The sequence below is a fragment of the Oryctolagus cuniculus genome, chromosome 7, assembly GCF_964237555.1.
Source record: "Oryctolagus cuniculus chromosome 7, mOryCun1.1, whole genome shotgun sequence".
Lineage (NCBI taxonomy): Eukaryota > Metazoa > Chordata > Mammalia > Lagomorpha > Leporidae > Oryctolagus > Oryctolagus cuniculus.
The window spans coordinates 16111651-16139649 of record NC_091438.1 but is presented as its reverse complement, the minus strand read 5'-3'; the positions used below and the strand labels follow the sequence as shown (position 1 = coordinate 16139649).

Below are 27999 nucleotides of genomic sequence, written 5' to 3'. Positions count from 1 at the left end.
GGTTGTGTTCAATGAAACAGGGGGAGTATCTTGACTGCAATGGAGAGGAGCATGGTGCTGGCTCTGACAGGAAACAATGTCACATGACAGGGATGGGGAATGACTCGTGTGATCAACACTGCAGGGGGCAGAGGGGTCTGCTTCATTAGGAACGGATGGCAGAGAGAAGCATGAGATGTGCTGCCTAGGTGGGTGTGCATCTGTGACATTCTTCTGGCAATGACTGAGCACTGGAATCTGAGTGACAAAGCCACACAAGGAATGGGAGGACAGCAAGGCTGGATGGGCCAACCACACCTGTGCAACAGACTGGTTGGAAAAGAACAGATGCTGAGAATGTCTCAGACCATCCCATGTGCAGGATCCCTCTCAGTCAGGTGGGAGTGAGGAGTGCAAGGATAGTGCGGGCTCCTTGGCTAGCAGAGGGGGTTGTATCACCTCACAGTGGGGGACTCACCATTTGCATCTGGAACAGAGAGCAAGTCCTGATGCTGCAGGGAGCACCAGCTGATCCACATGGAATGGTCAAGCTCAGAAATGACTGGAGAAATCGAGGGAGTGAGGTAGCACTTGTCCAGCGAGTCCTCTGGGTCTTCCTGCTCTTGCTCCTCTGGGAGCTCCCTGCTGAAATGGGAGGGCAGAGACACTGAAGACACGCATCACAAGTACAGAAGTGACTTTGTTATCAGACTACAGGTTAAAATATGTGAGGGACTTTCAAAGGGGGAATATAGAGGGAAACAATACATAAGGGAACGTTAGGAACAGAGCCATTTCATCATTGGCTGAATGTTCCAACTGGCTCTAGTCACCAGTTTCTCCAGCATTTCGATTCCCTAGTAGTCCATGCTACACTGTCTGCTCTGCCTCCGAGTTACCTGGACGTGTATGTGACAACTTGCTCTTGTACCTCCACTTCGTGATATTGATTTTCTGCAAACAAATTCAGAGAGATTGACCAAGTTAAGCAGGTTTTGGGTGAGATATTGGTATCCAATGGCCACTACTACCAAGAGGACAGATTGTTCTCATGTGAGAACAGGAGACTGTGACAGAAATCCTCCAGGAGGACTAAGTCGACATCAGGAGATGGGATTGGTGAGCCATCCTGGGCAAGGGGTCAAATCTCCCTGTTCACAGTTGGATCACCATCTCAATAACCTCTGTCCAGAACCCTTAGAAACAGGGATTCTAAGCTCACAGCCCAAGAACTTCCTAGGAGGCAAACTGCAGTCATCAGGCTGCTCTCATTAAAGGACCCAGGTTGCTGACTGTGGAGAAGAGGTAGAACACTGGGAGAGAGCTATGCATGGAGTCTGCATTTCCTGGAATTGAAACCTGTTTGATGCCACACAGAATCTTGGCTATTCTAAGAGTTGCTCATGAATAATCTCCCTCTTGTCTATGGGAACAATACAAGCAATTCAAGAGCTCTCTCCCCAGGCCCTTTAGGATTTATGTATCTAAAATCTAGGAGTGTTGCTATAGTACTGACTCATCCCATCACACTGATCATGGTGAATAAGGGTAGATGAGTTTCTATAGAAGGCTGAATGAACTCTATAACACCTCATATAAATAAATCTATGCAGTTATAGAGAAACATTGAACACTGATTTTGTAGGGACATTGCTGGATTCAGCTATGTTTTTTGAACTGTACAGGAAGTACAGTATAAAAGACTTTATGTCTTGGTTTTGAGATGATTGCATAGCTAAGATAAGCTGTCTTAAAGAAGATAGAGACTAGGGATGGAAATAGGGAAACTAGGATCACAACTTGGCCCACACATGGGAAGTGTTACCCAAAGCCTGCATGGGGATAGAACTCCAGGGATACAGTAGCAGAACAGAATGATATCACTGCAGGTGACAGCAGGCATTATTTCTAAGTTAGAGTGTCTGAAAGGCACTTCCTACACAGGGCCTCTGTATGTTCCCATAGGCTAGGGTGCAGTGAGACAAAAGGCATCTGAGGGGAGGGAAGCTCCTTGACTCTCCTGATGTCTATGTTCAGTGCCACAACCTGGACCCTGACTGAAACCAACTTGTGTCTGCAGGGCCTGTGCTCAAAAGCAACCCTCCACCTGAGAGCCATTGTGTACAAAGAATGGAGAGGGTACCTGGGAGAACGGTGACAGGTTCTTCTTTCTTGTGTGAACAAGCGTGTCCCCCATCTACACCTAGCACACCGTGGGTGTCCTCAGCATCAGGAGACATTTGCACAGTGCCCTCAGGCAGGCAGGAGTCACTGGGCAGGTGGTCAACAGCACCAGTGATAGATGTTTCCTGCTGTGAACTTTGTGGGGTTTCCATTTCATCCACTTCCAAGAACTCCCTGAGAAGCCAGGTGGGATAAGGATGACAGAGATGAAACCAAGAAGGAAGAGACACCAGGGGAGTTGGCTGGTTTGGATGGGGTGCATAAGGGATTGGTCATAGACAGCATAGAGGCAGTTCCCTCCACTCTGGACACCGTGTGGCTGCCTAGGGGGAGAGGGCCTGGGAAGAGATCAGCCTCTGCTCATCACACTCAATACACAGCAGCTAATGAGGAAGCAGCCTCCACTGTCGCTGCATGGCACAGTCACAGCACAAGCACACATTGACAGCCGTGCAGGCTGACACCCTGTGCTCAGGTTGGGTTGTTGCAGTGTCCTGCAGCCATATGATCATTGTTCTAGGGGCTTGGCAGATTCTAGAGATGTGCTACCTTCTGGGCCTTCTCTTAACCAAGTCACAGGACAGCAAACATGGTTTTGTAGAGGGGCTTTTCTGCAGTTGAACCTGGCTGGATTCTTCCTAACTGCTGCCTTTGCACATTGCCTCTTTGCTAGCTTTCTCTGATGAGAACTTCAGCTAACTCTGTAGAAAGCAGATGCCCATCTTCCTCTGCTTTTCCAGAAAGCAGAGAACAGGGGTTCTGGAACTTTGTGTGCAGGCAACACCTAAGGCTGTGAGTTCATGATGGATCCTATCAGCAACTCAGACCAGGACAACAGACAACTACTTCAACAGGGGGATTTCCTAGTTGGCAAGGAAGGACTCAACACAATCTGCAGTTGTGTTTCTGTGTGCATCTCAACTCCATGACTTCTCGGCCCCTTTTCCGTTCTTTAGGAGACCCTGTGCATCCTTCACCCATTTGTTGCCAGCTCCTAATCATTCACTATTACCTGTCAGCAACAGGTCCTTGTGCTGGTGTTTCCTCCTCTTCAATATTTTCTGTAAACAAATTCAGAAATGTCCAATCAGATATTATAACCCCCTACCCCACTACAATCAAGGTGGCCTCTGTGTGCATATGAATATCTACACATGTGCCAATAGTGTGTTTAAAGAAACACCTTGCCATTCTCTTGTGGTGCATCAGGCTTTGTGTCCCTGCACTTGGAGATCAGAACCATAGCAGATTCTGCCTGAAACTAGGCCAACATCCTTCGCTCCCATATCACTGGAAGCTTCTCAAGCTTCCCTGGGACTTCTGCCTGTTATCCCTCATCCTGCCACTAGTGGGAGTCCAAGGCATGGGTTCTATGTTCCCATGGATCTCACAGAGAACCTCCAGCTGTCAGGAAGAAGCAAAGAACCCGACTTCCATCCCTCCCTCACAGGCCCTCCAAGGTTTCTCTGCTGTTTCATTAGAGGAAATTCTCTCTGTGTTATGAGTTCCCTTCTCAACAGCTTTCCTCACGAAGTTCTACTAACTCTAGTGCCTGGTCTGGCACTCCCAGGGAGAGGAGGGCCTTTGTCCTATTGGGAAACATACAAGCAACAGCTTCCACCTTTGATGGTTACATCTGCTCTGCCCCAGAGTTTTTGGTCCATCTAGTGAATGAGGAGAGAGAAATCTTGGATGGAGAAAGCAATCAGCTGTCTACCATTTGAAAACCACACTGATCAGAGAGCTGGAGGCTTCCATTCAACTTAGCTCAGTGACTTTGTTCAGCCTAACAGTGGCCTCACTTCACAAGGTCTTTCTGGTCTTGATATGAGGATGGACCCTGCCTCTTGCCCCAAAGGCCCACCACAATCAGGAAGGGAGGAGAGCTTTGGGATACTGCAAACTTGAAAGACTTCTCTGCCCCTATCAGTTTTTCCCAAGCAGAGCTGACCTTGTCATGGCACACATGTTCAGTACCAAGAAGAGCTGAGGCAAATGCCCATGGCAGAGGGATGAATGCATCTGAACCCCTGAGGCTTCTCACATGACAGCCTGTGCCCAGCTTACCTGCTCCAAGCAGGTCCTCAAGGCACGCTGACAGCCGGACAGCCTCAGTGAGCAGTCGTCGGAAGCCCTGCCCCGTACATGTCTCAGGGTCATGCAGGGTGAGCACGTCCTTCAGGTACTGCTGCAGGATGTGGGCTAGATTTCTCCCCCTTTGGACCTTTGGACGTAACTGGGAAAGTTCTTGGTCCTGATCTTCAAGGATGCCACGGCAATGCCTAAGGTGCAAGCGTGGAGAAAGTTCTAGATGGGAAGGGATGAGTGTTAGGTTCTCTGTGTTTCCACAGATTTTCATAACAATGCCTTATAGAGCCCTCCACCAGCATCACCACTCAGGTTTGGAGAAATACCTGTGCCAGGAAAAGCAAAGGGCAGCACAAGGCCTTGCTCCCACTTTTAGAGAAAGATCTTATCACAATTCCTGAGATTCCATTCAGGTTGTTATCTATCAAGAGTGCAAGGATTCTTCCTTCCTCTTTTGCCTTCATAAAGGTGCTAATTCAGTTCCTGCTTCCAGCCACAGGCATTTCCATGTAGGAAGACACACAGTGTACAGTGCAGTGACTTGGAGTCATGGTGCACGCAGGGGTTACATGGCAAGAAACAAGAATGAAGGTCTGGCAGGGCCAAGCTAAGCATCAGTCTTCTATATCAGGAGGTGATGGTGACTAAGGGTAAATGAGGATTGATTGCAAGATGACCAAACAGAGGAACCCAGCATCCCCTGCTCCTTCGAGAAGACCCAATGCAGCTCCATCTGGAGGTGAGTGCCCACAGAAAAACACCTCCACACTAAGGGAACCATGAGAACACGGGAGGAAGAGAGAACAGGCATAGTGCCACTGAAAGAGGACCAAAGCTAACTGGTGACTGGATTCCCAGAAACACAGCCTTGGGGATTTCCTGTTGCAGAAGAGAGAGTAAACAGGAGGGCCCCATGGGAGCCCATCCACCTGGACACCTTACTTACAGACTCTCCGCACTTGCAGCTCTGAATTCAGATTCCTCTGCTCCCTCCTTGTTTCATAACATCTGAGACACGGGGCTTTGCTGTAACTCTCTGCCCTTGTTTGGCACAGGCTGGCTCAGTTTTTGATTTGGGCTGCCCACTAGTGAAACACATCCCCACCTGCCTGCCCTACACAGAGAGCCTTACCTGAGCAGCTCAGCAAACCTGGGCTGCTTTGGCAGGGGCCTCCCCGTGTAGCTTCTTGGTCAACATGGACTCCATGATGTCTTTTTTTATTATTATTATCTATGCATACCATTTCATTTGGGAAATAAACAGTAATTGAAAAGGGAAAAATGTATTTTCATTTTAATTTCTCCTGAAGGGAGAATTTTTTCAAAGTCCCTATTCACTTTTACTTTCATTGTAAAATTAATTTTTACCATTTCTTTCTAAAAATTTATTCATTTATTTTAAGGAATATACATTTCATAAGACAACTTTAGGAATATAGTTATTCTTCTCCCCATACCCAGGGTACCACCCACACTCCCAGCCCAGCTCCTCTTCCCTCTCTACTTCTCAATCTCATTCTCCATTAAGATGCATTTTCAATGAACTTTGTACACAGAAGACCAACTCTATATTAAGTAACAATTTCAACAATGCGCACACACACCCACACAAGAATAAAAACTGTTTGAGAAATGTTTCACTGTAACTCTCTCTTAATACAACTCATTGAGGACAGAGGTCCTGCATGGGGAGTCAGTACACAGTGACTCCTGCTGTTAATTGAACAATTAGCACTCCTCTGTATGTTGTCAGGGACCACACAAGGCTCATGACATGAGCTGACTAGGCTATGGAAGCATTTTGAAAACTCTGTCCATATTTAGACAAGGCTGTCAGCAAAGTGGAAGTTCTCTCCTCCCTTAGAGAAAAGTGCATCCTCCTTTGATGGCCACTTCTTTGTCTGGGGTCCCACAGTGATCCTACATGGAGAACATTGTTTGCCACAGTGCCTTGTCTTTCCATGCCTGAGATGCCTCAGTTCTCCCTTCTGAGCTGCCCCACCAGAGACACCCACACACCTCCCCACCTGCCTGCCCCACACAGAGACCCTTACCTGAGTAGCTCTGGGACCGTGGGCTTCTCTGCCAGTGGTTCCACCAAGTGGAGCTTCTTGGTCAGTATGGACTCAATGATGTTTTTAAACTTCTCACAATCTGGGGAAAGACAGACACGCAGAACTCAGGGAGGTGCTTTTGTAGTCAGTGCCTGCTGAAGACCAAAAGAACTCCAGGGCCAGGCTCCAGATTGGGAGTTTCACATCTGTATTTCATCACCTCACTACATAGCATCTGAAATTTCCAATTTTTAAAAGATTTATTTATTTATTTGAAAGGCAGAGTTACAGAAAGACATAGGCAGAGAGAGAGAGAGAGAGAGAGAGAGAGAGAGACTCCATCAGCTGGTTCACTCCCCAAATGGCTGCAAGGTTGGAGCTGTGCCAATCTGAAGTCAGGAGCCAAGAGCTGTTTCTAGGTCTCCCATGTGGATGCAGGGGCCTAAGCATGTTGGTTATCTTCTACTGTTTTTTAGGCCATAGCAGAGAGCTGGATTGGTAGTGGACCAGCCTGAATTGAACTAGTACCCATATGGGATGCCAGCACTGCAGGCAGCGGCTTTACCTGCTGAACCACAGCACTGACCCTGCTATTTCCCAATAAACTGAGAAAAAAGTACTTCAAAGATACAGAAGGTGACTTGACAATGTGATTCCACTGGTGTTTACAGAATCAGAGTTCCCAGCCCCTGAGCTCAGACTGAATCATGAGCCACTGGACTCAGCAAGTCTTGCAGCCTCTCAGGTCAAACAGGAACCTGGGGCATGAAGTCGTCACCTTTTGTATGTTTGGGAGCTTGATAAGGGTGTAGGGCTGTTTCCTTGCATTGGGAAAGATTTCAAGTGTTTGTTATTTCAGACTTAAGGGACCATCTTTCATGGAACTGTGTAGAGTACAATGTATAACAAAGTAAGGCCCTGAGGCAATATGGCCCAAGAAAAAGTATAGTTCCTGCTAAATTAGAAACAGCACAATAAGGGCCTCATGGATTCTGTTGATCTTGAGCGATGAATCATACTTGGAGTTGTATAGGAAAGAAGGAGCACATTTTATTGTGACAATCTACAGAGGCACCCAGATAGAACCTATGAATGGGAGAGAAATCAAAGTTACAGAGAAGGTGGGCAATGGGGAGCACCCAGGTGAGTGGCCCTGATTCCCCCCCTACACCCTGTGCTCCCACTCCCAGGTCTCAGGCACCATCTTCCTCTTCTGGAAGAAGAACTTGTGCTCCAGGAGCAGGACTTTTCTCTCAGCGGGGAGGCTGTGTTGTGAGGGTGTTCCCATGGATACCAGAGTTCCAGTGCACAGGAGACTCTCTGTCTCTCTGGAAGCCCATCCTGCTCACTCTGAACACATGTCCACTTCTGGACCTAGGACAGTGCTTTGCCAATGGGAACTCAACAGAAGCTTGAATTGAGTTAGCCCCAGAAATGAGGTCCACAGTGATGGTATAAGGCTGCAGGAGCTGACACAGACAGGATGATCATAAACATTCACTCAATATGGTGGAGCCTGACCCTGAGGACAACAGGCGGCTCTATGCCTCATCAGGAATCCATGACAGATTCAGCACTCCTGTCACCCTACACCTCACTGCTACCTTGGAAAACTTGCGAACCCTGTGTGTCAGCTTGGGAGTGTGGTCAGGAGGAAATTAAGTTCAGCAAATAGAAGAAAAAAATCACGTAGTGAGGGAAACCATTTAGTTCCTCAGGAGAAGATACAGGACAATCATCACTGTGGTGAAATGACCCGAGAGAACTTACTGTATTTTTTCAGCTCCCTGGCCAGAGCAAAGTTTGTAGCCTCAGCTATGAGAAACTTCTCCTGGAGCTCCCAGCAGTCCTGTTGGCTCTTTGCCAGCTGGGATCGCAATTGCTGGCATTTGAGGTCATTCAGTTCTGCCTCGGGATCTGATGCAGAGCTGTGGGATCCTGCCATGCTGATGGTGTGTCACAGCAGGACAACAGGGACTGGGGAGAGCAAACCCAAACACAGGCGAGGGTCAAACAAATGACATCCAAGAGTTTCAGGTAGGCTTGAGGGGTGACAATAACTGTCCAGCTTCACTTACTGATGTGAAACTCCTGATCCACAGCCCGACAACACTGGGAAGTTCTTCACTGGACAAACAAGGATAAAACTGCCAAAGCCTAGATTGAAGGCACTGCCTGTAGCTCAGTCTCTGCTAGGACTGGCTGTTGTGTGGCAGCTAACGGTCGGCCGTTGCCATCGCAGAATTAGAAGGTGGAGCGTGTCATGGAATCTTTGGAACTCTGCCTTCCAGGGGCCTAAGCTAGGTTGAGGCACAAGACCCCCACTGGTGGGGACAACCTACCCATCTGCCAGTCTCATAGTTATAGATTCTTCCCTGACACCACAGACTGTGTCCCCAAATCACCTAAGCATGTATCGCTTGTATAGTCATGTATGTGTATAAAAATACCAAGACAGAAAATGTGTCCCAACAAGCCTTCCTTTCTCAGGGCTGTTAGGAAGTCACCCCACCTGCTGTTTAAAGAGATCTCAAGGCTTTTCTACCTGTTTGAAATGATGAATTTTAAGCTTTCCTGATAAATGGGTCATTTTATTTTCTTAGAAAGGAATTTTGAGAGCTCTTTTGGTACTCTGAAAAGAATTGTTATATCAGGTATGCAATTTCTAAATGTTTTCTTCCTATGTTGGCCTGTATATTCATTTTCTTATCAATGACTTTCAACAGGAAATTTGAACATATTGGGACATTTATGAATTTATTCTTTTATTACGTACAGTTTGGGTATCTTACCTAAAAGATGTAGTAAATTCAAGTTGAAAATACTTTGTACTATTTTTTCTTCTAAGAGGTTGAAATTGGCACAAGCATTTGGCACAGCAGTTAAGATGCCACCTGGGATGCCCACACCTGAATCAGAGTGCCTGGGTGTCGCTCCCCCTCTTCACGGAGGAACGACACTAGACCCTGCGCTGTTCTTTTGTCTGCTCGGCCCTTCCCAGGTTTGCTGCTGGTTCTTCCCGGGTTGGCTACCGACCCTCCACCTCCGTGGAGGGGCGGTTCCCCCTGCCACTTTCCCCACTTCCGCAGGGGAGCGGCACACCACCGGCCGGCTCTCTCGGGGGCTGCTCAGTTGTTATCCGGATGTTCCCTTTAGATGTTCCCTGGTGCATGTTGTTGTCTCTCTCCTCCTTTATAGTCCTCTTCCACCAATCCCAACTCTGCTGCCCACATGCCAAGCACACTGCTCTCCTCCAATCAGGAGCAGGATCAGCTCCTGCAGGATGTCAAACTGATGAGGCAGCTGCGTAGAGGTTGTTTGGTCTCTTTCTCTCAGCGCCATATTGTGGGAGAGCAGATGCATAGAATAAGTCTTAATTCCAGTAAGTTAGTCTAGTCCAAGTTGCTCCCCACACCTGGGACCAAGTCCTTGCTTTACTCTCCCCTCCAGCTTCCTGGAAGTACACACACGGTGAGGCAGCAGTGACGGCTCCAGTACTTGTGTCACTGCAGTCTATGTGGTAGATCCTGATGGACCCAGTCCAAGTTTCAGCCTGGCCAGGCCCAGGTTAGCTCAGGCCTCCTAGGTGCACACCAGTCAATAGGAGATCTCTTTTCTCTGTCCTTTTGCCCTTTGGATGAAACAAGTAATTTATAAAATGAAACATTTTATGAAAATGAAAATGTTTTTTGTTTAATTATAATTATTTGAGATGTAGAGATCCAGATGTAGAGAGACATACACACATACACAACCAAGGCTATGTGTACCATCACTGTATCATTCCCCAAATGCATGCAACAGTCAGACTTGGCTAGGGTGACATTTTTTGTCCAGAACTCCAATTTATTCTGCCAATGTGTGGGAAGAACCTAATCCTTTTTATTTTTTTATTTTTTTTAACAGGCTGAGTTAGACAGAGAGAGAGAGAGACAGAAAAGTCTTCCTTTTTCTGTTGGTTCACCCCCCAGGTGGCTGCTATGGCTGGCACATTGAAGTCAGTGTGCTACACTGATCCAAAGCCAGGAGCCAGGTGATTCTTCCTGGTCTCCCATGCAGGTGCAGGGCACAAGCATTTGAACCATCCTCCACTGCACTCCCGGGCCACAGCAGAGAGCTGGACTGGAAGAGGAGCAACCGGGACAGAAGTGGTGCCCCAACCAGGACTAGAACCCTGGGTCCCAGTGCCGCAGGCAGAGGGTTAGCCTAGTGAGCCACAGCACTGGCCTGCCTTTTAATAATATATTTATATATAATTATTCAACTATTTATATAATGACATACTTATTTTGAGGAATATGTGTGTTACATATTTGAAGGAGTTTTTTTAAATTAACTTTTTTATTTAATGTTGTATGTATATCATAAATGCAACATTAAGAACATAGTCCTTCTTCCCACCTACCTACCCTCCCACCTATTCTCCCCCTCTTCCTCCTCCAACTCTCCTGTTTAGTCTGAGAAAGAAAAAAAGACAGAATGGAATAAGAAAACTAAGAGAACTGTTACTCAGCAGCCTAGCAAAGGGCTGTCCAAGGTTACTGCTTCTCAAAGGGGATTTCACTTTTTGCCCCCTTCTGCTCTTCCCTTCTTTCTTCCTGCCTCTTTCCTTTTAGAAACTTAATTGTCTTCAAAGAAGAACCCACGGATGATACATCTGCTGTGAGCTCTTAGACAGAACTATAACCTATGAGACATAAGAATATCCTCCATTTAATGCACTAAAAGGAAGTGATTCTGGAGAACAGTTCTACTATTAGGTCCCTTGATGCAGCTTTGAGGACAGAGGGCAGTGCACAGTGGCTCTCACTGTGTCTTTAACAAATCACACTCTTATGTCTGACCTCAGTGCTCACCCAGGGTGCTTGACATGAGCTGCCTCAGCTACAGAAGCCTTCTGGATCCACCTAGCTCGACAAGGCCATGAGCAAAGAGGCAGCTCTCTCCTCCCTTCAGGGAATGTGCATCCTTCATAGTGGCCACTTCTTTCCACTTCATGCTCACCCACAGGTGTCCTATGTGTAGGGCATTTTTTGCCAAAGGATCTTAGATTTCCATGCCTGAAATGCTCTCTTGGGCTTTCCAGCCAGACTGGAATGACTTATGGGGATATTCTGAGTTCACAGTGCTACTCATTTGATGAGTCTGCTGTATGGACCACTTTTCTTATTACAGCCTTCACTTTCGAATTCTATTATTGTTTCCATTTATTTATTTATTTTTTATTTACAAACACTTTGTCCTATTTATATGATCACTTTAACACTTGATCCTGTCGATATGTTCTCTTTACAACTTAATCCTATGCATTTACTCTATAACACTGAAGCCGCTCTTTTTATCAGGCAGCTTAAGGGATTTTGGCATCCTATGGCAAGTTGTTAAACTGTACCCTTAGAACTAAGAGATCTAATACTTGTTCCAGCATATGCTGCCTCCTAGGGTGCACATTAGCAGGAATCTGGACAGGAAACCCTTTGGTGACTCAAACCCCGCCAATCAAATATAGGATGTGAACATTGCAAAAGCCACTTAACTGCTGAATGAAATGCCAGTGCCAAAAGCTGCAAATTTTAAGGTTTCCATTTGAGTGGATGATCATAACTGGGATTTTTTTGAAATTTTAAAATCTGATGCCTTGGCCGGTGCCGCGGCTCACTAGGCTAATCCTCCGCCTAGCGGCGCCGGCACACTGGGTTCTAGTCCCGGTCGGGGCGCCGGATTCTGTCCCAGTTGCCCCTCTTCCAGGCCAGCCCTCTGCTGTGGCCAGGGAGTGCAGTGGAGGATGGCCCAGGTGCTTGGGCCCTGCACCCTATGGGAGACCAGGAAAAGCACCTGGCTCCTGGCTCCTGCCATCAGATCAGCGCAGTGCACCAGCTGCAGCGCTCCGACCGCAGCAGCCATTGGAGGGTGAACCAACGGCAAAGGAAGACCTTTCTCTCTGTCTCTCTCTCTCTCACTGTCCACTCTGCCTGTCAAAAAAAAAAATCTGATGCCTAAATAGATGTAGGAGTCGCCACTGTGGCATAGTGGGTTAAGCCACCACTTGAGACACTGGCCCCATCTATGAGTGCTGGTGGAGTCCCAGCGGCTCCACTTTCAGCTGATCCTGCTCCCTGTTGATGTGCCAGGGAAAGCAGTGGAAGACGGCTCAAGTTCTTGGGCCCTTGAGCTCCTGTGAAGATGTGTATTCAGTTCCAGATTTGAGAGGAAACACAGAGGAGGGACTAGGTCAGCTCTCAGCCTCAGTTCCCAGGGCACGTGTGGTTCCCCAGGGACTCAGAGGAACCTAAGCAGCAGGATCTCAGAGAGGAACAATACACACTTTACCTCACTAATGAGGAACCTGGGGTCCATAGAGACTAAGAGGTTGTCTCAGCACCACAGCACCTGATGGTAGGAGGGCCACCCCATGAGCTTTCACCTCCAGCTTCCCTGTGCTGAGCATGGCTCTTGTCTTCCAAGAATGCATTGTTGGGTTTTGTAGACTTCGGATAAAGCACTGCTATTTCTGCTGCTAAAAACAAACAAACAAAAGTATGAGGGTCATTCCTTGGACACAGCTTTTCCCACATTTCTATTGTCCCGTTATGTATTCTCTGTCTGTTTTCAACCACTGGGTGATAGAATGGGAGCAGAGAACACACGAGGTGAACGAGTATTTAACACAGCCCTGCCTGTCCTGTGCGGTCCCTTACCTCTGGGATTCTCCCTCAGGATTTCTCCTCAGCTGCAATGCTGGAGAGTGCCAGACCTCATGGAGGTCATTTCTGTGTGGAGATCCATGTTCTTATTTTTATCTCCTGGAGCCAGACAGCATAGAGATTCATTCTGGACCTCTGTGGACCCAGCTTTTTTGCTAGGCAATGCTGCTAGTTGCAAAGATAAAAAATTAAAAACCACAATGACCAACAGAAATCAGGTCAATAAATATTTTCCTGAGGTGCCTGAGATCGTGAGAACAGCCCCTGGTAGAAAGTGGTCAGAGCCAAGCATGGGGCATTGCAGACTGACTCAGGTAAGGTGTATGCGCAAAACAACCAAGAGAAGGCTGCTGACACCAGGAAGAGGACAAACATCAGAGGAGTGTGAGAAGAAAGGATGATTACTGGATCAAATGACGATGGAAGTATCACAGGCTGAGACCCAGAGGCAAGGCCCCACGTCACAGAGGATTAGTCCTCGGCCTTGAAAGCTATCCCAGGAAGTCCAGTTGGATTTGCCCATCTCAACTTGAAAACTTGGAATCATGACTTCCTTGTAGGCTCCATTTTTGCCCTTGCTGAATTAGAGTCACTGTCATTATCACCCTATGTCCCCTGCACACTGGGGACAGATAAGCGGTTTGTTTAATGTCAGAGTAGCACAGATGGAAGGGAATCATACAAAGCATCTACACTTAACAAATGCCCTCAATGCCTTATTTACATCTCACTTTCCTGATCCAGGGAAAGTCCAAATTTCCAAATTTGAGGCATCTACCTGACATGTGAAGTTTTTTCCATTCCTTATATGTTCTGGATTATTAATTCTTTATTAGCTACACAGTTTGGAATTCCAAAATCAATGATCTTATTATATACTCACAACCATCTTGATGAGAATTGATAAGTGCTATCCAATTCTATACAGATACAAAAACTTAATTACCTTGTGATAAGTTCAACCAGGATGTGAAAATCCTCCTCAATGAAAATTCAAACACCTTGAATCTAATGAAAGAAAATGAAGCAGACACAAAATTATGGAATTCCTGCATATGTTCTTGATTTAGAAGAATTAATATTATTAAAATATCAAAACTACCCAAAACAATTTAGAGATTCAATGTAGTCCCCATCAAAATACTGATGACATCCTCACAGAATTAGAAAAAAATCTTAAAATTCTTATGAAAACACAAAAGGCTCTGAATACTCAAAATAGTCTTAATACAATGAAGCCAAAGCTGAAGGCACCACAGTTCAAAATTAAAGATATGCCACAAGGCTACTGAGACCAAAACAGTATGGTACCAACATAACAATAGACACATAGGACAATGGAACAAAAGTGAACCCCTAGAAATTCATGCAGCTACATCCCACTTACTTTTGACAAAGGTGTGAAAAACACTCCCTGGAGAAATACACATCTATTTTAATGGGACTGGGAAAATTGGATTTTAATTTACAAAAATCGACTGAAAATGGATCCAAGATCTAAATGTAAGATCTGAAACTATGAAACTAACAGGGGAAAACATGGCACAAGTGCTCTAAGAAATGGGCAGAGTCAACACAGTTTTTGGGCTAAGACCAAAAGAACATGGATAGCAAAATAAATTGGAAAAATCGGATGTTATCAAACCAAGAAGTTTCTGCACAGGTAGAAACACTTTTACTGGTTGGGTAAGTGTATCTGATGCTGTGACATCCAAGGAACTGAGGAATTCTCATTTGTTATTCAGGGACATCATTTGGCCATTTGGAGAATATGCTTCCCCCATGAGTCACTCTGGTACAAAGATCTATCATTTATATTCAGTCAGTTTGATCCCTGGGTGACACAGCAGGACCAAAGAACACTGAAAGGATCAAGTAGTGATCCCAGTCAGACACAGAATGAGTTTCTCTGATCACCTCTAGACCATCAGGCTCCTATGCCGGAAAAGGGTCTTCCTGAGACAGGAGCACTGTCTGCCTTGTGCAGTTCCTGTCCCAGAGCCTTTGCAAGTGACTCAGAGTAAGGAGTCACTGCCACCATCAAGACGCATGACAGAAAACCCACTGGAAAAAGAACATAGGGTACTCACAATAAAATGATGAAATTTTTAAAAATAAAGCTCTAAGCCATCCCTTATCCATAATAACTGTGAATGTCAACAGACAACATTACCCAGTTACAAGATACAGACAGGATGACTGGATGAAAACCAAGATCCCACCACAAGTCACCTACAAGAAACACACCAGTAAAGACAGAGACTGAAAGGGAAAGGATGGGAAAAGATGCCTCATGCTAATGGATATCAGATGTGAGCAAGAGTACCTATGGTTGGATCAGATAAAATAGGTTTGATGATAAAAACTGGAACAAGAGATGACGGTTGCTATATGAGTATCAAGGGTTTGATTCAACAAGAGGATGTGACAATGGTAAGTACATATGCACCTGTCGCTCCCCTTCTTCGTGGAGGAACGACACAGGACCCTGCGCTGTTCTTTCGTCTGCTCGGCCCTCCCCGGGTTTGCTGCTGGTTCTTCCCGGGTTGGCTACTATCCCTTCCACCTCCGTGGAAGGGCAGTTCCCCCTGGCCACATTCCCCACTTCCGCAGCGGAGCGGCACACCGCCGGCCGGCTCTCTCGGGGGCTGCACAGGTGTTCCTTCAGCTAGATGTTCCCCTTAGATGTTCCTGGTGCATGCCGTCTCTCTCCTCCTTTATAGTCCTCCTCCGCCAATCCTAACTCGGCTGCCCACACGCCGAGTACGCTGCTCTCCTCCAATCAGGAGCAAGTCCTACAGTTTATTGGCTGAACTGGAGGCAGCGGTGTAGAAGCTGTTTTCTTCTCTCCCAGCGCCATATTGTGGGAGAGCAGATGTATAGAATAAGTCTTAATTCCAGTAACAGTATAGTCCGAGTTGCTCCCCACAGCACCCATTGCTGCAGCACCCTAATTTATAAAACAAAATTATTCCATCTAAAGGACACATGAATTCTAATGCAGTAATAGTGGGGGACTTCAACACTCACCTTTCATCAATAGAAAGAGATCACCTGGAAAAAAAATTAACAAACATCAGAGAGAAGCTACTACAGACCAAATGGCCATAAAAGATGACTACAGAATATTTCACTCCACAGCTGCAGAATATACATTCTTTTCATCTGCACATGGGACATTCATTAAGACAGATCCATAAAGCAAATCTTACAAATTCAAAAAAATTATAATGTATGCTATAATAGTAGAAATCAACAACAAAAGAACCTCCAAAGATATACAAATAAATAAAGGCTGGATAAGAAATCAAGAGGGAAATTTAAAAATTCCCTGAAACCAATTAAAATGGAAGCACAACACACTGAATCTGATGGGAAATTCTAAAAGTAGTATGCAGAGGAAAGGTTATGGGATTAAGCTCCTACATCAAATAATTAGAAAGACTTCCAATAACCTATTGAAGTATCTCAAAATCCTAGTAAAACAGGAGCAGACCAATCCCAAGGTCAGTGGGAAGAAAGAATAAGGAAGCAAGCAGAGAGAAAGGAAAGAGCAACAGAGAAACGAGGGCCTCAGACACAAAATCCAGAACACTGCAGGAACCCAACATGCAGTGGCGTCCACCATGCAAGACTCGTGTGCTCGCATTGCTGTAGTCTGATTATCTCAGAGCAGAGCAGTCATCCAATACAAGAGAACACAGACCATCCCATTGATCGCAGCCTTTCCAGTCCTATTGAGTGTAATCTGAGTTGATAAAATCTCACAACAAAGAGTTAAGTGCTGGTAAAAGTTAACAGAAGGTAACAGGGGCTGTCTAGTTTCTGCAAGGGGGTATAGAAAAGAACATTCTCATCAGTGGCTGTGAATGTGAATGGGAAAATCTTCTTGCCAGGCAATGGGGCCAGAACAGCACCATCAGGAATGTACCAGAACTTTGATCTTGCAAGTCCCTTTACAGGATACAACCTGGAGAAGTACCTTCACAATTAATAAGGGACATACCAAATATATGTAGATGATGCCCCTTGAGACATTAATAATACTAAACATTTGAATCATTAGAAGAACATTAACATATGTGAGCAGAATAGTCCATTACACTATGAACAGCTACCCATGTTTCTAAGACAAGGAGGAAGATTCTGAAAGAGCAGATGGTGATGGACTGGTAAGAACTAATGTGACTGAGTAGTTACTGTGTACTAGACACAGACAGGCCTTGATGCTTTGCCCCCACATCTCATTAAAACATGTGCCAAGCCATGTAGAAAGCACTCCTGCTTGTCCATTTCTTACTGTTTTCTCTACCATGACTATTACAAGACACCAATGAAAGACATTGAAGCAGACACAAAAACTAGAAAGACATCCATGTTCATGGATTACATGAATTAACATGATGAAAATTTCCACTCCATCCAAAGCAAATGACAAATTCAAGGCAATCCCCACCAAAATATTAGGCACATTGTTCACTGAACTAGAAAAACCACCTAAGAGTTTATGTGGAAAAAGCACAAAGACACAGATTTTGTTTTCACCCCTATTGGAGGAAAGCTTCTTTCCCACACATCCCTACAATCTCATTAATGTGAGCACGGGGTTCAGACAGGATTTCTCCACATCTGATTTAAAGTAGAAGGAGATGCAGCCTGGCTGTGGCTTTGTAGGGGAAGCCTCTGTCAGCAGGGCCAGGATCCCATGTGGGAGTCAGTTCGTGTCCTGGCTGCTCCTCTTCCAATTCAGCTCTCTGCTTATTGTTTAGGAGAGCAGTGGAAGATGGCCCAAGGGCTTGGGCCCTGCACCCACGTGGGAGGCCTGGATAAACTGCTGGCTTTAGATCAGCCCAGGTCCAGCCACTGTAGGCATTTGGTGGGTGAATCAACAGATGAAGACTTTTTTCTGTCTCTCACTCTCTCTGTTGTGCTAACTCTAAAATAAATAAACAAATAATCACACACACACACACACACTTACACACACAATGAGAAGAGAGGATAAGGATAGAGAGAAAAGGTACAAAACAAACTGAATGACTCAAACCCCAGGGTTCTCAGCTGCCTTGGGCGCATCAACCTTTCAGGGAAGAGATGAGTGAACAAATGGAGGCCCCAGGGACACGGACACTGCGCTTCTTTTATTTTTTTTAATAATTATTTTATTTATTTTGAAAGAGTTACAGAGAGAGGTCAAGCCAGAGAGAGTCTTCTATTCCGTTAGTTCACTCACAAAATGGCCAATGGCCAGAGTTGTGCCGATCCAAAGCCAGGAGCCAGGAGCTTCTTCCAAGTCTCCCATGTGGGTGCAAGGGCCCAAGGACTTGGTCCATCCTCTACTGCTTTCCCAGGCCCCAGCAGAGAGCTGCAGAGCCAGTGGAGCAGGCCCCATGGAGACGGGCTCTGCAGGCTGGGAATCTAACCCGCTGTGCCACCGCGCTGCCCAACCCTGCCCCTCTGTGCATGGCCTGTCCCCCCCATGCTGCAGCTCCTGGGCTCCTCTCCTTAGTGTGACTGCGCCAGCTCCAGAGCCTCTAAGCCCAAGACAGTGGGGGACGACCTGCCGCCACCTTAACCCCACTTCCTTAACTGCACTTTAACCCTCAGACACTTCTGCAGGCAACAAAGTTATACACTACAAGTCAGGACGCAGGAGGCAAGGCCTCCTCTCTCTAAGAGAAAAGACAGCAGGATTCTAGCTCCTGGAGTCTGCTAAGTTTCAAGTCAGTTTCTCTGCACAGCACCGAAAACGCCGTGGGACGGGCCTGTGCTGTGTCCTGGTGGGCTAAGCCTCTGGCTGCAGGGCCGGCTTCCCCCATGGGCGCTGGTTCCTGTCCCGGCTGCCCCTCTTCCATTCTGGCTCTCTCCTAATGGGCTGGGGAAGCCATGCAAGATGGCCCGAGGGCTTGGGGCCCTGCTCCTGCCTGGGAGACCCCTTGTAGTGGCCATCTGGAGGGCGAACCAGAGCATGGAAGACCTTTCTCTCTGCCTCTCCCCTCTCTGTAATTCTCTCCAATGAATAAACACAACAGTAAGAATGAAAGGCCTGGAGTTACAAACACCAGGAGGCTGTGGTCCCGGAGAGCGCCCCCTGCCGCCCGGGCTCCGCAGCCCCGCGGCCTCCTCCAGGGGGCCCGGCCCTTCCCGCCCTCCCGGGAGCTGTGGGCGCGGCTCCCGCATCCTCCTCCCGAGGAGCGGCGTCCTGAGCCTGGGGCCGGCGCCCGTCCTCCTGGAACCCTGTCCCTCGCGCGGGGTCCGCCCCGCGTCCGCGGTTCCCTGTCTTCTCCTCTGACTCCGGTTCCGGAAGGCGGCCCTCAAGTGACCCCGCACCGCTGTCCCTGTTCCGGAGCCCTGGCGCGGGGTCCTCCATTGTCCACAGCTCTGTTTTCTGAAGCAGGTCCGCATCCGGGTTCCCCAGGGGGGCGGCAGCCCCCAGGGCCCTCGGCGGCCTGCAGGCCGGACTGGGGGTCATCGATGGCGCCCTCGGGGCGCAGGGGCCTGGGCTGTGTGAGGGGCTGAGGGCAACGGGCGGGTGGGCGGGGCTCGCGGAGGGCGGGAAAGCGCCGGGCCGCGCGGCGGTGGGCGTGGCTTGGGAGCGCGGCGGCTCCGGAGGCTGAGGGCCGCGGTGAGGCCCTGGGGTGGGGCTCTGGGCGCTCTGGGGCCCTGGGAGGAGCGCGCGGTGCAGGCTGAATGGAGCACGGAGGGGTGCTTGGCGGAGGGCCTGTGACTCGGGGGAGGGTGCCGGGCGCCCTGGGTGTGGAAGGGGAGGAAGGCGGGGCTGTGCCGGGCACGCGGTGACTTCTGTGCTCACGCACAAGAACGGACTCTGAGAAGTGCAGGCGCTGCCCCAGGGTCCCGCTGCGGGGTTGTCCCGCGTGTCCGTGTCCCCGCCCTTCCCAGCTGTGGTGTTTCCCCTCGGTGGATTTAATGATCGCTCTGCCACCTGGAGCTCCGGCTTCCGTTCTCTCTGGGGGTCCCGACCCTTCCTCCCTTGCCCGTGGACCACTCTTCCCGCGGTCTCTCTGGCTCCTATCCTGAGGGAGCAGCAGAGTCCCGAGGAGAACCCAGCGCTGCCCTGGGGGAGCTCTTTGTGTCCCCTCTGCCCTGGCCCCTCGCTGAGCTGCTGTTGCTGTCAGGCTGTGGTGCCCTGAACTCCAGCGTGTGTGTGTGCATGTGCGTCCACGCACTTTCCTCACGGAAATGTATTAAGAAGTCATTAGTGAAAAAAAAAAGAAAGAAAAGAAGCCGATGCCGTGGCTCACTAGGCTAATCCTCCACCTGCGGCACCGGCACCCCAGGTTCTAGTCCCGCTTGGGCCTTGGATTCTGTCCCGGGTGCTCCTCTTCGAGTCCAGCTCTCTGCTGTGGCCCGGAAGTGCAGTGGAGGATGGCCCAAGTGCTTGGGCCCTGCACCCACATGGGAGACCAGGAGGAAGCACCTGGCTCCTGGCTTCGTATCGGCGCAGCACCAGCCATAATTGCCACTTGGGGATGAACCAACGGAAGGAAGACCTTTCTCTCTGTCTCTCTCTCTCTAACTCTGCCTGTCCAAAAATAAATAAATAAATCCGGTCATAAATCACACCATGTGTCCCATTACTTCACTGTTACAAGTATTAATTTGTTGAGCTGGGATCACGCCTGGGGACTTAACCCACTGTACCACACCGCCGGCTCAGTAATAAATGTTGTTAAAGACGCAGGTACAGAACACAGTGCAGAGCCAGGGTGGAGCCATTAATGAGGAACCTGCTGGAGGTTGTATTTAAAAGCCTAGTGCCTGGGTCAGGTGCTTTGAAAATGCAACATAGTGTGCTTTTCCTGTGGCCTCCAGGACTGGGTTAGACCTGGAGGCTGGAGAGTGATGGGGGAGGGATAGCAGGCATGGAGTCAGTGTGCCTCTGTGGCTGTCTTGGAGTGCAGAGGGGGAGGAAGGGGGTACTCATCAGAATAATGGAGGGGATGCTAATGGAATCTGCACTTGTGGACCCGTGGCTCCCAAGGGCATCATGGGATAAGGCACTGTGTCATGTGGTCTTGTAGGGTAGGAAGTCCCAAGACCTGCTGGCACATGGCTGGACTTCTAAGAGAGACACTTTGATTCTGGCCTAGAGTCCAAAGTACAGGAAGGGAAAATATTCAGGGGCCGGTGCTGTGGCACAGCAGGTTAATGCCCTGGCCTGCAGCACTGGCATCCCATATGGGCGTAGATTCTAATCCCGGCTGCTCCTCTTCCAATCCAGCTTTCTACTATGGCCTGGGAAAGCAGTAGAAGATGGGCCAAGTCCTTGGACCGCTGCACCCATGTGGGAGACCTGGAAGAAGCTCCTGGCTCCTGGCTTTGAATCCCCGCAGCTCTGGCCAGTGCGGCCATCTGGGGAGTGCACCAGTGGATGGAAGTCCTTTCTCTGTCTTTACCTCTCTCTGTATCTCTGTCCTTCAAATAAGAACATAAAAATCATAAAAAATAAAATATTCAAGGCAGCCAGGAGGTTTTCCCTGAATTTGCAGGCGTTAGGGGAGTGAACCAGTAGATGGAAGGTATTTCTCTCTCTCTCTCCACCCCAGCACCACCACCTCCCTCTCCCTTTGCTCCCACTGTTCATCCTCTGCCTCTTCACTGTAATGCTGCTTTTCAATAAACTTTTTATGTTTTAAGAAGGCAGGTGTAGACATCGTGGGACCATGGGTAAAGCCATCAATATGACATCAGCATCCATATCAGAGTGCCTGGTTCAAGACCCAGAGCTTCTAAGCCATATTTCCTGTAGTAATGGGAGGCAGCAGATGGCTCAAGTTGTTGGATTCTTTCCTTCAGCCTGGTCCAGCCATGGCTGCCACAGGCATTTGAGACATGAATCAGATGGAGCATCTCTGCATTGCATTTCATTCTATCTAGCTCTCCCCCTTTCTCCTGTTTGTCTTGCAGATAAATAAATAAATCTCTAAAAATTGGTAAACCCAGTTCTGGCACTGTGGTATAGTAGGCTAAGCACCCGCCTACAGTGCCTGCATCCCATTTGGATGCTGGTTCAAGTCCCGGCTGCTCCTCTTCTGATCCACCTCTCTGCTGTAGCTTGGAAAAGGAGAAGATGCCCCAAGTCCTTGGGCCTCTGCAGCAGCATGGGAGACTTAGGAGAAGCTCTTGGCTCCTGGCTTCGGATTGGCCCAGCTCCAGCTGCTTAATTGCCTTTACTAATCACACGGAGATCAAGAGGATATAAATAGCCTCCAGGGTCAGCAGGTGAGCCTGTCCCCTTGATGCAGGGTTTGGAGGGCATCGAGGAGAGAGTGCAAATGGACTCCTAGTGACTGCCTGCAGTAATCGCTTTAATTCGATAAACTAACCTTAGCCACCGGAGCTGGGCAGACATCTGGACACCAGTTGTCCATACAGGGAGGGCAGAAAGAGAATGCCAATGCATCTTCCGATTTCCAGTTATTTTCCTAAGGGCTGTGTCCTCAAACAAAATGAGAAGTCTCTCCTCCCCTTCCTCCTCTTCCTCTTCTCCCCGCACCCCCATCTGTTTCTTCTCTCTCTCTCTGTGACTTCCCCACCCTTCCATGCATAGTATTTTTTTTTTTGTCTTAAAACAGAACCGACTGAGAGTCTTGTGTCTCTATGTGCTGGTGCCTTCTCCTCATTTTGAGGCATTTTCCTTGTTGCAATCCATGTTCTTTAAAAACTGGCTTGAGATTCACCCCCTGAAGGAAAGTTTCCAGCATTAACACCAGACCTTGGGCTGAGTTTGTTAACATTCTTTTTAGCCCTTATGCAAGTGAGCCTGGGCTAAATTATGTTATTTTGTACTTAAGAATAAATCACTTTTTTAAAAAACATTTAACAGCCAGCACCGCAGCTCACTAGGCTAATCCTCCACCTACTGTGCCAGCACTCTGGGTTCTAGTCCCGGTTGGGGCGCCGGTCCTGTCCCGGTTGCTCCTCTTCCAGTCCAGCTCTCTGCTGTGGCCAGGGAAGACAGTGGAGGATGGCCCAAGTCCTGGGCGCCTGCACCCACATGGGAGACCAGGAGGAAGCACCTGGCTCCTGGCTTCGGATTGGTGCAGAGTGCCGGCTGTAGCAGCCATTTGGGGGTGAACCAATGGAAGGAAGACCATTCTCTCTGTCTTTCTGTCTGTCTGTCTCTCTCTCACTGTCTAACTCTGCCTGTCAAAAAAAATTTATTTGAAAGTCTGAGTTACAGAGCAGGAGATAGAAATAGCTTCCATCTGCTGATTCACTCTCCAAATGATCTCAGTAACTGGGGCTGGGTCAGGCCAAAGCCAGGAGCCTGGAACTCCATCAGGGTCTTCCACATTGGGTACAGGGGCCCAAGTACCTGGGCCATCTTCAGCTGCATTCCCAGGCACATTAGCAGGGAACTGGATCAGAAGTGGAACAGCCAGCACTTGAGCCTGAACTCATATGGGGTGCTGGTGCCACAACGTGGGCCTCATACATTTTTAAAAGTTTTGGTGAACCCGGCCAGGCACAGGCCCAAAGCTCCTTGATGTGACCTAGAATTGCCACTGTCCTGACTCCCAGGGCAGATGGCTTGACCCCCTCAGACAGCAGACTGGGTGTGAGGCTGATGGGCTGCAGGAGGCACTGGAAGCTGAAGACGGCTGGGACAACCTCTAATTAGGTCCCAGGGTGGGTCTTGCTTAAGGCATCCCAGTTTCTCCTTGAGGCGCAGTTTTGTGGTAGCTGAGAGCCCACAGCCTGGCTCGAGGGGTTGCATTTCTCAAAATCATTTATAACTAAGTTTTAGTGCTGTATATATGCATGTTTCCTCTTTCCAACTAGGTTGTTCATTGTGCCAGGCCTGAAATTATGTCATCCATTTATTTTCCTTTTTCCCCAAACCAGGCTCAAATGAGGCTCAAACCAGGCTTCCTTGACAAGCAAGGCCCTCCTCTGCTGTGGCCTGGCGTCCACGTAGATTTGAGCACTGTTTGTTGTTGTTGTTGTTGTAAATGGTTCTTTATTTAAAAAACACAAGAGAGTCATATACAGAAACAAAATGTAACTGGACCGAGAGAGGAAGGGGCACCATAGGCATTCCAGATGGAGGACAGGGGGAAACTATTTATAAAAGAGTGTAATACCAAGGTATAAATGCAAAATATAGTGGCACATGTTAACAGAAGGTGACGCCAGGACCTCTCACCCTGTGGCCTGTTCTGGGTCTGCAAGGCCGCTGCGCCCCCAGGGAGCTAAGACACAGGTTCAGGTGGTCACTGTGCAAATAAGGGCTGTGCAGGGCTGCCGGCCCCAGGGGCCCCACTCCCTGCACCAGCTGCTCTGGGTCAAGGTCAAGGAGGAGTCAGGGTCTCCACACCTTAGCTCGCACCTTAAGTAGCCCTGGGAAGACACCAAGGCCGGCTCTTTAAAGCATTCCCTGGGATTTGGTTTGTGGTTTTCCTAAGGCTCCCGGATGACTCCACAGAAACAACAGGCCAAGTGTGGCTCACAATAATTAAGTAAGAGACACCCGCCCCGTTCAGGGGTGCACCCGCTCTGCTCAGACCCTCCTCCTGTGTGTGCCGGTGCCCAGCGACAGCTCCTTTCCTGGAGAAGTCAGCACCTGTCGCCAAGGACTGGGCCCTACAAGGATCCACTTTGTCTCAGATGAGGAGGGGGAGGGTGTTGGTCAGGAATGCAGATCCTTCCACAGCATGGGGCCAGGCCTGCCCCAGCCAGTCACCCAGCTAGCCACTGCCTCAGGACAGCGACCCTACCACCCTCCAGACTCAAGCTTCCTACCCAGGATACGCAGTGCACGTCACATGAGAACAGGAACTGGGCCTGGGAACGTGGCGTGGACAGATGGCAGGAACACCCCCACCTTCACCCCCCCAGCCCCCACCTGCCCGGGGCCTGCAAGCTGGCTGGCTCTGGCCCTGTGTGCCCCCTGTGCAGAGCAGGCCTGGCAGCAGCGCTCAGCCTGCCCAGCCTGGGGGTCCTCCGTCGCAGGCTTCCAGTGGCCATAAGGGAAACCGCAGCAAAGACGCCGAGTGGAGCGACCTCTCCAGCTGGCTGAGGGCTCGGCGCGGTCTGAAGCCGCCCAGCGTGCCAGCCGCGGTCCACGGAGGCCCTCCCCGAGGGCGGGGGCAGTGGGGCTGGTGCAGGACAGCTGGTGCACAACCCGGGCAGCCAGGGCCAGCAGCCGGCACAGGCGTGGGCACGGGCGTCGGCGCAGGCAAGCCCTCGTGGGCTGCAGGCCTGGCTCCTGCTACCTCTGCACCATGTCGCTGATATCCTTCATGGAGCTGAGCAGCTTGCTGAAGTCCTGCGTGGCCCTCTGGGCCGCCTGCTGTCGCCAGGCAGATCTGTAGCTCCCACAGGTTGTTCTCCAGTTTGTTGACGGCCTCTCAGAGGGCGAGCGTGTTCCTCATCTGCTGGATGGAATCCATGTAGCGCACGCAGAACGTGTAGAGGTTTTTGCCGGCCTCCAGCACGGCGCTGTGGCTGGCCATCTGCTCCGAGTTCCTGGAGATGGCCAGGCACAGGGCCTCGGTGCTGTCCAGAACCACGCCCTGGGAGATGGTGCCGCTGGTGATGCGCTCTGGGGGCTGGCGGGTTTTCCTAAAAGACACGCGCGTGGATATGAGCAGGATAAAGGAGGTGGAAGAAGGGTGGTCGGCCGCCAACAGCAGCGAGGCGGGGGGGGGCCGACCTGGCAGGGGTCCCTGAGGGCTTGGGGGCGGACTGTGGCTTTGGTACAGGAGCACAGGCCTTTTGAGGCTGTCCCCTGGCTGCCCGGGCTCGGCAGCCTCACAGCTCGTTGTGTCCACAGCCAGGCTTGTGGATTTTGTCTTCGTGCCAAGGGCTGCCTCCCCAGCCGCCTCCTGGCTCGGGCTCTGAGAGGGTTTCCCGGCTCTCCCCACTTGGAATGGGGGAGGCGGCGGGGCGGGTTTGAGCTTAGACAACTTCCCCTTGTCTCTCCCTGGTGACTCAGAGGCATGCTTGTGCCTCCTCACTCGGGGCTCCTCGCCGGGGCCCTTGGGGGGGCCAGGTGCGCCTGACGCTGCCCTGCTGGGGAGGGGGCCTGGCTCAGCGGCAGCAGGGGTCCCCAGGGCACCACCCTTCCAGGCCTCGTCCTTGTGGGGGGCTACAGAGGCAGCAGCCACCGAGACCTTCCGCCGCTGGAGCTCAGGGTCAGGCCGGGAGGGCTGGAGCCTGGGCGCCACTGAGAACGGACACCAGGCCGCCCCCGATGGGAGTCGCCCGGCCGGGACCAGGGCAGGCAGCAGGGGCCGGAGGCCGGACCGCGGGGCCCAGAGCTGGAATCAGAATGGCGCGGAGGGGGACCAGATAAATGCCAGCAAGAACTAGGAGGACAAAGGGAAAATGTTCGTTGGTGGTCTGAGCTGGGATATCAACAACAAGATTTAAAGGACTATTTTACTAAGTTTGGTGAGGTCGTTGACTGCACAATAAAAGTGTATCCCAACACTGGACGGTCAAGAGGATTTGGGTTTATCCTCTTCAAAGACGCAACCAGTGTGGAGAAGGTCCTAGACCAGAAGGTGCACAGGCTGGATGGCCATGTCATTGACCCTAAAAGGCCATGGCTATGAAGAAGGACCCAGTGAAGAAGATGTTTGTGGGGGGTCTGAATCCTGAAGCTACTGAGGAAAAGATCAGGGAGTGCTTTGGCGAGTTTGGGGAGATTGAGGCCATTGAGCTTCCAATGGATCCAAAGTCGAACAAAGGATGGAGTTTTGCTTTTATCACCTTCAAAGAAGACCCCGTGAAGAAGGTTCTGGAGAAAAAGTTCCATACCATCAGTGGAAGCAAGTGTGAAATCAAGGTGGCCCAGCCCAAGGAGGTCCATCAGCAGCAGCAGTATGGCTCTGGGGACCACAGGAACCACAGCCGGGGGATCCGAGGCAGTGGTGGCAGCGGTGGAGGTAGAGGTCAGGGGAGTGGCCACCAGAATAACTGCAAGCCATACTGAGGTGCAGCAGGAGGGTGATGCCTGCACAAGCTGGGTTTGGATACAGAGTGAATGCTATTATGTACCAAATTTAACTTGACAAACTCTCTATGGCCTGTCCCATGTGTATCTTATTTAAAATTTCCCCCCTGGAATTCACTCTCCTGTTTACTATTTCCAGGGCGCTAGTTGATATAGGCAGTGTGGTGTCTCAGGCCAGGGCGGCGTTACAGGCTGATTTTATCACCAGGTTACCCAAAACCAGATTGGAGTGTCTGCTTCCTGCTGCCGCTCTGAAGCCTGGACCTCTGGACCCTGGTTGTAAAGAGTAAACTGTATCTTAGGAAAAAAAATTGCTACCTGTCTGGTAGGCACCTTCTCCAGGGAGACCTTGTGATCAGGTGAGTGGTGTCATAGTCAGAAATCCCAATTATCTGCCACTCGGCCTTTACTCTGTCCCGCCCTCCTGTGAAATGTCTTTCATAAGCCAACCTGCCCAATCCCACATCAGGGACCTTCGACCTGGACCGCTGCAACGCACCCCCAGCACCACACTTGGCTTACCACTGGCCTTGAGAAACACCTTTCTTTCTTTCCTTTTTTTTTTTTTTAAAGATTTATTTATTTATTTATTTGAAAGTCAGAGTTACACAGAGAGAGGAGAGGCAGTGAGAGAGAGAGAGAAAGAGAGGTCTTCCATCCACTGGTTCACTCCCCAATTGGCCACAATGGTTGGAGAGGCACTGACTTGAAGCTAGGAGCCAGGATCTTCTGGGTTTCCCACGTGGGTACAGGGGCCCAAGGACTTTCCACTGCTCTCCCAGGCTGTAGCAGAGAGCTGGATTGGAAGTGGAGCTGCCGGGACTTGAACTGGCACCCACATGGGATGCCAGGACTGCAGGCAACAGCTTTACCCGCTATGCCACAGTGCTGGCCCTGAGAAACGCCTTTCAAATGGATGCCTCCCTGGTACAGCGAGTACAGCATCAGGTCCCGAAGAACCTCAGTGGAAAGCTTGCCCACAGCTTTAACAATGAGCACCTGCAAC

The 27999-nt window shown here is 49.6% G+C and overlaps 1 long non-coding RNA gene and 2 pseudogenes across 1 annotated transcript; 1 reads left to right on the top strand and 2 right to left on the bottom strand.

The window, feature by feature from the left end:
- Window positions 1-27999, bottom strand: part of LOC138850340 (sorting nexin-7-like) — a 415797-nt pseudogene that overhangs the window by 161822 nt on the left and 225976 nt on the right.
- On the bottom strand, window positions 1619-4569 carry LOC138850483 (uncharacterized). Its single transcript, XR_011390293.1, has 3 exons — window positions 4231-4569; window positions 3176-3224; window positions 1619-2337 (listed from the first exon to the last, which is right to left on the bottom strand). It is a non-coding gene; the product is annotated as an uncharacterized lncRNA (long non-coding RNA).
- LOC138850271 (heterogeneous nuclear ribonucleoprotein A/B-like) lies at window positions 26363-27527 on the top strand (annotated as a pseudogene).